We start from the raw sequence: 12,553 nt of genomic DNA, 5'->3' as shown, positions 1-12,553 counted from the left end.
TATCATAGTAACATTGTTAAAAAGTTGTGTCATTATATTTAAATAATGCAATGCTATATATAAAGATATGTGGCAAAAAAATGGTCACATTAGGGAATAAGAAGAGGAATCTTGGATATAGCAGCTTTATTCTCATCTCTTGCCTCGATTCGACAAATGTCCAATACAAATCTGATACAAAAAAATATAAATATGTGTAAATTGACAAATAAACTTAGTTGAATAATGAAATAAAGCAATGACGTATAAAAACATAATTTAAGTTTATTCAATAAATTTGGCTTAGTGTCTATAAACAAACTAAACAATATTAATTCATTATTTAAGTTTTAAGGATAATAGTAAGCCCTCAAGATACTCGTCACAAAAAAGAACAGCTGGAAATTTATCTAAAGGAAAAAGAAAGGTGGAAAAACAAGTGCATACCTTCTTATATCTGGCTCCAACCTCTTTGGATTTGCTTGATGAAGTGAATCTAATAGTAACATGAAAGGCTTCTCAATGTTTGGTTGCCTATTTTCACAAAAGTTGCAAAGGATAAGAAGGCTCCAGTGTCCCCTTTCATTAAAAAAAACACATTAAATGAATTAAGGCACACCAAGTGGAAAAAAAAAAGAATTTTTATATGGAATAGAGTTCACCAACAAACAATGGGAATAAACACATATTTTTTTTTTAAGTATCTTCTTCATTTTGATCCACTTGAGCACCTTGTCCTTTGTCACCTTGCTCTTGTACATAGAGAACCATAAAGAATCAAGACATATAGAAGACCTCCTATTTTCTTCAGATAAATTTTTGCATAGATGCCTACATTAATTAAAAAAAGGACATATTACCAAATAACAATTAAAACCATTTATAGCTATATTAGAATAAATAGCTCAAAACAATATAACTTACTCAAAATAAAATTTAAACTTATTAGTATCTATCATGCTCTCGTCATTTGAATACAATGTTCTACTACTCTGAATCCTTTGCGAATGCCTTTTTTTACGCTGATGAAAGTTCTTTGTGGTTGAAGTCTCCTCACGCACTATCTCATTCATTGTCCTTGGTACTCTAGTCCATGTTTCAAACAAAAAAGTAGCATGTTTGTGTGAGCAACCATGCACATAAAAAAATCAGCCATAATCAACAAAAACAAACACATGCACAAATATAGGCAAACCCAAAAAATAATAAAACTGAAATATTTGACTAATTTTAGTGGTGACTTACATCAACGAGAGCAGATCATTCCACAAACAACAAGATAGAGTTAAAAACTACATTTATTTTTATTTTACTCTACGCAATTTGTGTTTTTTTACAAAGAAAAAATAACATAATATACAAACAAACATTGGCATGTATTTATCCTCAAGGAAACTTAATTCCAATAAAAAAATCACAAAAAGCCTATGAACATAGCATTAGCACATGCTACAATTTGATTGGATGGAAACATGTACTTGAAAATTATCTCACTTCAATTTTCAATAGATGTATCATATATGTATATCAACAGTAACATAGAGAAAAAAGGGATGAGAGAACTTTCTTCTTTTTAACAACATAGGTTTCTTTTTAACTTTTTGTATTGATACCCTTGCTTTGCTTACAAGCCTAGCCAAGGAAGGAGTGATTTCAGACCTCAATACAACATGATGACCACCCTTATCCTCAAAATTGCACAACTAAACATACAACAAAAAATGGTCAGATCGAGAACACATCAAGCTACTCCATTTGCAACAATTCTCAAGGCCACAAGAGCACGCACCTGCTGAGTGATCTCCTCCCCTACTTTTCTAATGAACAATGCCTCAGATTCAAGGACAGGGAACTCAACCTCTTAAAACAAGAGCACTCGAGAAACCTTGAGAGAAAGACAACCTCTAGAAATAAGATCAAACGAAGGTGATAATACAACACAAATCAATTGTCAAAAAAATGGAATATATTATCTACATAAACCATAAGTTCATTCTTTTTAAACAAAAAGATACGAGTAGCCTATTTGTGTTTAATTCAAGTTATGGTGACAAAAATTTCAACTTTATGGAATGGTTATGGTCTTTTTGCACGCAAAACACATTGTATCGGATAAATAGTGTTATCCTTAATTTAAGACATATTGAACATCATAAATAATGAACCAACCAAACAAAAGAAAGCATGAAAGAAAAAAAGAAGCCAACCAGGTGATTTTTTCAATTTCAACAAAAGGAACAACATGCATTTTTCTAAAGATAATCCAATACTAAAATTAAAATCTTATCCCTGATCAAGAAATATATTTAAATATTTTTAATCTACCTTAAATACAATAAAATGAAATAAAATTCTCACATAAGATCAAATTCAAGAAAAGCGAATTAAAAAAACTTTATGGAAAAAAGGAACCTTAGTTCGTTCAAGAAGAAGCATAAGCAAACAGATCAAAAACCTAAACTTTCAACGAAAATAAAAAATTAAAAACACAAATAAAACCCTAAATTGCACCAAAACTTACAACGCTCAATCCATCACAAAAAAAGAAATCCATGAAAAACACACATGAAAACCATCAAAAAACCCTCAAGAAAAAAATCTCTAATCTCTAACTCAAAATCTATTTTTTTCCAAACAAAAAAACAAATTAAAAACCCGGATCAAGATTCCCCACTCATCAAAACCCAAACTTTTCATCAAAACATCAAACAAATAACATCAAAAAGAAAGATAAGAAAACGCCAACCTGAGAATGGAGCATCCATGGGCTAAGATTTCAGCTCCTCCCTTGGGCGGAGGAGGCTATGCTCTTGGAATGAATAAGTTTTTGTGACAAAAAGTGCTAGGGTTTTGGTGCGGATGAAAAGAAGGGGAGGGTGAGGAAAAAGAAAGGGGTGAGAGGCTATGGAAAAAGAATATATTTGATTGAAAAACAAATGAAAAATCTAAATTTTAAATAGGCCCCTTTTTATTAATGATATTATTTTTGAAGTCATTATTATTTGTGAATGTTAATTTTTAAAAAAATCATCATAATAATTATTTATCATAAATTATATAATCATCTAAAAAAATTGATTTATATAAAATAATTAGTTATTAGTTAATTCTCACTGCCAATTAATTTTCTATGTTATATGAGTTTCTTATAATTTCATTAATTTATATAATAATATTATCTTTTAATAATATTTTTTTATCTAATATAGAAATATCAAATATATTGTAATACAACATTTTAAATATTCTTAAAAATAATTACAATCAAATAATTATCCACCAACAATAAAATCAAATATTTATTTCTTAAGTAGGTTTACTAGTGAAAGTTAATTTCTACAAATTTTTGTTTAATAATTATTTATTCTAAACTATATAATCTCATAAAAAATATTTTACAAATTAATTTATCAAAATAATGTGTTGGTTGATTTTACTATTTAGAATTTCATTCAAATATTTTTTTAATATATATATATAATGTTTACATATAATTTTTTACATATTAAATTAGTGCTTAAATATTTTCGCTACGATCTGTTTCGTAGATAAAATAACTCATTTTATTACAAAATAAATTGTAGCTATCAAAAAATTTTCGTAACCCATGGTTTTGCCGCCAATAAATTTTTTGCGCCAAAAAATATTTATATTCTACTACGTTTTATTATTCGTACCTAAAGTTTAATCCTCTTTTATCTATGATATATTTTCGTAGACGTAAAGTTTCAGTTTTAGGTATGAAATCAATCGTAGTTAAGAAAAATTATTCGTAGGGCATTGTTTGTTAGAAAGTAGAAATTGCTTGATGCCTAGGAGTACTTAGTTTCTTCTACGAAATCAACAAAATATAGACAATAACATGTTTTTAACTACGAAAATAATGTCGTAGCATAAAATAACATAGATAATACGCACATTTCTTGTAGTGTAAGCAACGGAAACACAAATGAAACCCTAAGTTTTAAACATGCAAAGCAACCCTAACACGACCTAGGGTTAGCTCAAAATTGAGATCCAAAGTTTCCAAAGAGTTTCTAGAGATGATTGGCTTCAATCCAAAACAAGGAAACAAGCAAACAAGCAAGTTCTACTTGTGCTACAGTATTGCTACACTTGATTTTGAAGAACAATAATGAAAATCATAATTTCAAGTTCTAACAACAACAAGCAACCAAGAAGAACAAGGATCAAGCCTTTCAAGCTTCCTTCGTAACCCTAGATCCTGTTAGCTAAAACCATCTCCTCCAAACCTTTGGCCCTAAACTAATTGCTCAAAACCATTAGCCCAAAACCAATGAACAAATCCATGGATTATAAACTAATGGCTTACTTAAACCATTAGAACCTAAACCATGATCTTAACCCATGGATTAGTGCCCACGTATTAAAGGAAAATGGTGGTTTTAGTTGGCCTATAAGTATGGGAAGCTTATTCTCATTCTATACACAACCTTGAGTAAAGAATCAAGTGAAGAAGTGAGAGTGAGAAGAAATTAGAGAGAGAAGAAAAGTGTGGAAAAAATATTTTGAGAGTTAGTCCAATCTCCTAGTATAAGAGAGAGTTCTGGTTTTCTCTTTGTTATTAGAGAGTTTGTAACTCCTGCAATTTTCCCACTTAGAAAATTCTTCTATCTTTGCCCGTGGTTTTTACCCTAATTATTTAGGGGTTTTCCACGTAACATCTTTGTGTTCTTTATTTTTTTCGACATTCCTTTTTATTTATTTTTACTCTGTCATCGCTTCTATTCGGTCCCACATTTTACAACAAGTGGTATCGGAGCTAGATCTTGGTGTAATATATCTACTTATCAGTATGCTCTGTGGTTTGCCACTATTAGTGGATCCTCCACATCGGAAAAATAAGTTGGATAATTATTCACCTTTTTGAAAGATCGATTCATTTGCTCTTGCAGCAATTTTTAATAGAAGCAATAGTGGCGAAATATGAGATTGAAAAATTCAGTGGGAGTAATTTCTCACTGTGGAAGCTGAAGATAAAAGGCAATCCCGAGGAAGGACAAGCGCTTGGCGGCCATCACCGAAAAGACCAGTGAGGTCAAAGATGATAAGTGGAATGAGATGGAGCCGGGGAGCAGCGTTCTCGATCTTCATCTCGCACTGGCGATGGAGTTCTATCAAGCATAGCGGAGAAGAAGGCAGCGAAAAGAGATATGGGACCACCTCACTAAGTTGTCACGAGGCCAAGTCACTCCACAACAAAATTTTTCCTTAAAAGGAGACTCTATACTGCGTATGGCGAATCTACTTGATGTCGGGACACATGAATACACTGAACACTCTATTTTCCCAACTCACATCATTGGGACATACTGATAGAGTCAAGTGAGCGATGTAGAAATTCTACTCCAAAGTCTACCAGATTCGTATGATCAACTCGTCATCAACTTAACAAATAATGTCCCCACAGACAGTCTAGTTTTTGACAATATTGCAGCTGCTGTTCTGGAGGAAGAGAGTCACCGCAAGAACAAGGAAGACAAGCTAGCAAGTTCACAACAAGCGGAGGCTTTGATGGTGACGAGAGGAAGACCAACAGAACGTGAATCTAGTGGGAGTTACAATCGTGGTAGATCAAAGTCGAGGAGTAAGAAGACTTTCAAGTGCTACCACTGTGGCAAGAAAGGTCACTTGAAGAAGGATTGTTGGAGTCTAAATAAAAAGAATTCCAATCCTCAAGGGAATGTTGCAAACACTTCAGATGATGGAGAAGGTGAAGTAGCAACTACATCAGGTAAAAGATTTACTTATGTATGGCTTCTTGATTCAGCAGCCACTTTTCACATGATCTCCCAAAGAGAATGGTTCCATCAGTATGAACCTATCTCTGGGGGATCTGTGTACAACTGTAACGATCAAGCTTTGAAGATCGTTGCCATTGGCACTATCAAACTGAAGATGTACGATGGCACGGTTAAGACCATACAAGAAGTCCGACATGTGGAGGGCCTCAAGAAGAATTTGTTGTCTATAGGACAACTTGATGATCTTGGTTGCAAAATTGAAGTTCAAAACAAGATCATGAAGATAATTCGAGGAGCGCTTGTATGCATGAAGGGAGAAAAAGATAGCTGCAAATCTATACATCTTTGAAGGGAGAAACTTTGCAAGAAGGAGAAGCTTAGGTTGCCACAAGTAGTCCAAGTGAAAGATGCACAGATGACATGGCACGGAAAACTTGGACACATGTCGGGAAAGCAAGGAATGAAGATTCTTGCGAGAAAGGAATCTACTTCAAGGTCTCACAAAAGGTAACACTACCCTTTTTGTAAACATTGCATTGTAAAGCAACCGAGCATCGACTCAAGTTCAACACATCTAATTCTAGAAGCAAAGCAATTCTAGAATTGGTTCACTCGATGTGTGTGGCAAGCACCGATTACATCCACGGGAGGAGCAAATTACTTTGTCTCATTTATTGATGACTATTCCGAGGAGATGTTGGGTGTACCCTATCAAGAGGAAGGTCGATGTGTTTCAAGTCTTCAAATTTTACAAAGCGCGGATGGAACTTGAATCTGGTGAGAAGATCAAGTGCTTGAGGACTGATAATGGAGGAGAATATACTAGCAAAAGAATTTGATGAATTACGCAAGCAAGAAGGCATCAAAAGGCGATTCACTCGACGATACACTCCTCAACAAAATGGAGTGGCGAGAGCGGATGAACAGGACTCGTTGGAAAGAACAAAAAGCTATGTTGGGAGCTGCGAGGCTTAGATAAGGCGATTCAGGGCGAGCGGCCCAGATCGCTGTTATGTGGTGAATCGGGCCCCATCAACTGCAATCGAGTTGAAGACACCGATGGAGATGTGGATTGGTAAGCCAGTTGATTATTCAAACCTTCATATATTTGGATATCCTGTATATGTAATGTACAATACCCAAGAAACTACAAAAGCGGATCCAAAAAATCCTAAAAATGTATGTTCTTAGGATATGCTGATAGTGTTAAGGGGTACCGCCTGTGGGATCCCACTGCCCATAAGGTTGTAATCAGCAGGGATGTTATCTTCATAGAAGATAAAGAACAAGAGCAAGTAGATGGTGAAAGCACAGAGACTACAACAATACAGATAGAAAAAGAATCAGAAGCTACACCAGAGCACGAGATACAAGAACCAGTTGAATCTGAAGTTCCAAAAGTTCGGTGGTCAACTCGTACAAGAAAGGCACCAAGTTGGCATTCTGACTATATTATGGAGGGTAATATTGCTTACTGTCTTCTAACTGAGGATGGAGAGTCATCAACTATTCAAGAAGCACTGAATAATTCAAATGCATCTCAGTGGATGACAGCAATGGAAGAAGAAATTGAAGCTCTTCATAAAAATAGGACATGGGAACTGGTGTCGCTACCACAAGGGCGAAAACCCATTGGCAATAAATGGGTCTACAAGATCAAGCGCAATAGTGATGATCAAGTAGATCGTTATCGTGCTAGATTGGTGGTGAAAGGATATGCTCAGAAGGAAGGTATTGACTTCAACGAAATATTTTCACCTGTGGTTCTACTCACAATAGTCCGAGTAGTCCTGGCGATGTGTGCTACATTTGACTTGCAGCTTGAGCAGTTAGATGTCAAAACTGCATTTCTTCATGGAGATCTTGAAGAAGAAATTTATATGCTCCAACCAGAAGGTTTTGAAGAAAAAGGTAAATAGAACTTGGTTTGCAGGTTGAACAAATCTCTGTACGGTCTAAAGCAGGTGCCAAGATGTTGGTACAAGAGATTTGATTCCTTCATCATGAGCCTTGGATACAGCAGATTCAATGCAGACCCTTGTGCATATGTCAAGAGGTTTGAAGAAGAAGATTTTGTCTTCTTGTTGCTATATGTTGACGACATGTTGGTAGCAGGCCCCAACAAAGATCGTATGAAGGAGTTGAAGGCACAATTGGCTAGGAAGTTTGAAATGAAGGACTTGGGACCGGTAAACAAGATTCTAGGGATGCAAATTCACCGAGACAGAAATAATAGGAAGATTTGGCTTTCTCAGAAGACTTATCTGAAGAAGATCTTGCGGCGGTTCAACATGCAAGACTGTAAGCCAATTTCTACCCCACTTCCTGTTAATTTCAAGTTATCCTCAAGTATGTGTCCTAGCAGTGAAGAAGAGAGGATGGAGATGTCTCGAGTACCATATACATCAGCGGTGGGAAGCCTAATGTTCGCCATGATCTGTACAAGACCAGACATTGCACATGTAGTGGGAGTGGTAAGTCGGTATATGGCGAATCCTGGTCAAGAGCATTGGAGTGTTGTTAAGAGGATTCTCAGATATATAAAGGGAACCTCAAATGTTGCATTATGTTATGGGGGATCTGACTTTACTGTCAGTGGATATGTTGATGCTGATTATGCATGTGATCTTGATAAAAGCAAATCCACTCATCTGGATATGTGTTCACACTAGCAGGAGGAGCTGTGAGCTGGGTTTCAAAAGCTGCGATCGATCGCGGCTACGTCAGCAGCGAAGCAGTATTTGGCGACTACACAAGCCGATGAAAAGCGAGTGTGGTTGAAGATGGTGTTGGAAGAACTCGGGCACAAACAAGAGAATATCACTCTATATTGTGACAACTAGAGTGCATTGCATCTTGCAAGGAATCCAGCATTTCATTCAAAGACAAAACATATCAGAGTTCAGTACCACTTCGTTCGTGAGAAAGTGGAAGAAGGTACAGTGGACATGTACAAGATCCATACCAAGGACAACCTAGCAGACTTTATGACAAAAGCAATCAATGCTGACAAATTCATATGGTGTCGATCCTCTTGTGGTTTGACAGAGACGTAAGCAACATCGAATGGCAAGATAGAAAGAATGGTGTGAAGATCTGATTGTCTTTCAATCAAATCTTCAAGTGGGAGAATTGTTGGCTAAAACCATCTCCTCCAAACCTTTGGCCCTAAACTAATTGCTCAAAACCATTAGCCCAAAACCAATGAACAAATCCATGGATTATAAACTAATGGCTTACTTAAACCATTAGAACCTAAACCATGATCTTAACCCATGGATTAGTGCCCACATATTAAAGGAAAAATGGTGGTTTTAGTTGGCCTATAAGTATGGGAAGCTTATTCTCATTCTATACACAACTTGAGTGAAGAATCAAGTGAAGAAGTGAGAGTGAGGAAGAAATTAGAGAGAGAAGAAAAAGTGTGGAAAAAAATATTTTTGAGAGTTAGTCGATCTCACTAGTATAAGAGAGAGTTACGGTTTTCTCTTTGTTATTAGAGAGTTTGTAACTCACTGCAATTTTCCCACTTAGAAAATTCTTCTATCTTTGCCCGTGATTTTTACCCTAATTATTTAGGGGTTTTCCACGTAACATCTTTGTGTTCTTTATTTTTCAGCATTCCTTTTATTTATTTTACTGTTATACTGCTCTATTCGGTCCTACATTTTACAACAGATCCATCCATCCATCAAACAACAAGGGAAAAAAAATGGAGAGCTTACCTATAAACTTAAGGAGTAGGATAATGGATCTTGAAGCTCCACTAACAAAAAGAGAAGATCTTCCACCTTTCTTCTTTCTCCAAAGAAAACTCAAAGGAAAAAAGAGGAAGCGAGGAAAAGAGAGAGGAGCAAAAGAGAGCGGGAGAACACCAAGGAGAGAAAAGTAAAACACCACAAAAAGACCTAAAGGGCTAGGCACGCCTTGGGGCCACCCTGCAGGGCACACATTTCTATTTTGAAGTAAATATAAATATAAACATAAAAATTACTTCTTTTAAATTGCCATTTTTAAATTATTATTTTATGTTAAATATTTTGAAATTTTCAATAACATCTTAATAATTTTTATTTTCTTTGAAATTTTAATAATATTTTAATTATTTTATGTAATATTTTAATATTATTTAATCTCACTTTAGTAACCTTAATTAAAAACCTAATGGCCATTATGGGGGAAGACCAACTTTTTCCAAAATGAATAAAAGGTATTTTTACTGGCAAAAAAGTATTAGAAGAACAAAAAAGGTATTCTAACTATAATAGATGACCATTTTATTGATTATACTTTTTTTCTTATATGTTTTTTACTATGTATTTTGAAAAATAAAATTTACTGAAATTCTCATAAAAATACCCTTGTCAAAAATAGATTAATAAATAAACAAAAATAAAACCTAAAATTTTATCATGCATTTAATTTGGCTTGCATTTTTTTTCATTGAATTCTCACACATAAACCATTTTATTTACTTTGTAGATATTTTATATGGAAAGGTATTTGTTTTTATAAAAGGAAAGTTGAGAATAATTGTAACTATTTAGAAGTTTGAAAAAATTAGCTTATTTTAATGAAACTGTTTATCATATAAAAACTCAATACTTTTTAAAAAATAAAATAATAAATTATTTCAAATATAAAAGAGATAACTAAATAAATATTGATATATAAAATTAAAGCTATGATCAACTTTAATTCCTCCAAAGCCTTAATATCATGCTCCCATATTTTCAAGGTCTTGGAGATCTTGTTTCTTCCCATTATTAGCCATGGAATTGGACAACATCAAGGGCTCTGATGCCAATGATATGGCGAAACTACCAAAACATACACAATCAAGAAGAAAGCCAAGAGAGAAGATTATAAGAAAAACAAGAAGAATGAGAGAGGCCAGAAGAATCGCAAAAAACATTCTTTATTTTTTTCATTCTTGAGTCATTAGTTTTATATCTCAACTAATGGCTCAAATTAGATCTTATACATGGACCCCACCAACTTAAAGACATCTTGCAGCCAGGATTTAAAGTCTCAGCTAAGTCACATTACACTACTCCAACTCAGCATCTGCAACAAATACAATATTGTCACATTAGTAGCCAACTTCTTACTCAACATTAACTACCAACCTATCCTTTAACCTCTATTCAAACATTCCCTCCTTCCTCATTCCCTTCAACTACTTTATTCTCTGACCATACAATGACCTTCACAACAGCAGCACCCGCAACTAGGGGTGAACATGAGCCGAGCTGAATCAGGCCTGGACTAGGCTAGACTCAAAAATACAACACATATATTCGGGCTGGGCTGTGCCGGGTCATGTTCGGGCCAAATTATCTTGGTCCAAACCCAGCCCATTTGATTATCATTAGACCCAGGCCCAACCTAACCCAACCCAAAAAATAAATAATTATTTTAAATAATTAAAATAACTAAATAAAACTACTACTATAACCCCTAAAATTTTTTCAAATAAGTAAAAAAATACAACACGAGTATTATAAATGTTTCAAACAAATTCTATATAAATAAGTAGTAATATTATCAACAAATATTATCAATAATATATTATATATATTATCAATAAATTCTATATAAATTAGAGGCTAAAAAGTTAGCTAATTTTGACTATTTTCAAGCCTAATATATATATAATTATATATATATTTTTATTATAAATAATATATTATATATATTGTTTATTTATTCGGGTCGGACCGGGTCGGGTCGGGTTAAAATTCATCTGACCCAAACTCAGCTCGAAATTTAATCAGGCCAAAACATTTGAGCCCAACCCAACTCTTTGGGCCAACTTTCTAAACCCAGGCCTTGTATTTTTTGGGCTGGGCTAGGGCCAGCCCATGGGTCGCCCGACCCATGTCCACCCCTACCAGCAACACCCTTCCAACACTCCTGCAACCCACTAAAGCTCTGCAATACTCTTGTAGCACCTCACTGGAGCTCCTCCCGAAACACTCCATACATATGGTGGTCCTTTGATTTTCATAATTAGGGTTTCAACTTAGGTTAATTTCTCATAATTGAAAATTCAATATACTAAATAAAATTCTCATCATAAGACCCCAAACAATTCTAAACTAAAATCATTATGGTACCACTTGAAGGAAATATATAGAAACAATCCCTAAAGAAATTAGGATTCTCTTGTTGAAATTACTTTGGGAAACAAAAAAAATAGCAGAAGCGTACCTATACATAAATCAATTGACACAAAAAAGAAGATGGGAACCTTAATCAATGAAAACCTAATACTGAATCTAATTTTTAACATGCATCAGTTAGAGACCACACCCTATTTATAAAAAAACTTATAAGGTTAATATCATAAACTTGACGGTTTTGACATTAGGAATTCTACACTTTATTATATAAATTTACACATCTAATTTAGATATATAATTAGGAACAACTCAAAATTTATTTAGATCGCTAGACTTATATCTTTTAAATCAAATATGGTGATATATACACAATTGTTAATGCAATTCATGAACGTCCACATAATTTAGTTTATATATATTATTAGATCCCTGTATAATGTGTAACCCACAATTCAACAAAAATGTGATTGGCACAATAAGTTTTCAATTATCACCACTAATGTTGAAATGCAAGTAAGCATAGATGCTAGGAAGCTTGCTTAAGTTCAATAGTAAACAAAGACGAATAAGTTTGATATTGATGTCAAAGCTAATAAATTCTTTTTTACTGACAATATGATGAGCACAAAAATAATATCCTTTAAGAGTTTGAGATCAGCGCCAATGGTGATGAATGAGTAAGTG

The 12,553-nt window shown here is 34.1% G+C and overlaps 1 long non-coding RNA gene across 1 annotated transcript; it reads right to left on the bottom strand.

Annotated features, from left to right (window-relative positions):
- Positions 1–908: 908 nt before the first annotated feature.
- LOC120254328 lies at positions 909–2,790 on the bottom strand. The gene is made up of 3 exons (XR_005534596.1): positions 2,726–2,790; positions 1,769–1,864; positions 909–1,065 (listed from the first exon to the last, which is right to left on the bottom strand). It is a non-coding gene; the product is annotated as an uncharacterized LOC120254328 (long non-coding RNA).
- Between the last annotated feature and the right edge of the window lie 9,763 nt (positions 2,791–12,553).

Source organism: Dioscorea cayenensis, unplaced genomic scaffold (assembly GCF_009730915.1).
Source record: "Dioscorea cayenensis subsp. rotundata cultivar TDr96_F1 unplaced genomic scaffold, TDr96_F1_v2_PseudoChromosome.rev07_lg8_w22 25.fasta BLBR01000418.1, whole genome shotgun sequence".
NCBI classification, from domain to species: domain Eukaryota; kingdom Viridiplantae; phylum Streptophyta; class Magnoliopsida; order Dioscoreales; family Dioscoreaceae; genus Dioscorea; species Dioscorea cayenensis.
Note: the sequence above shows the minus strand (reverse complement) of the source record. Positions and strands in the feature narration are given on the sequence as shown.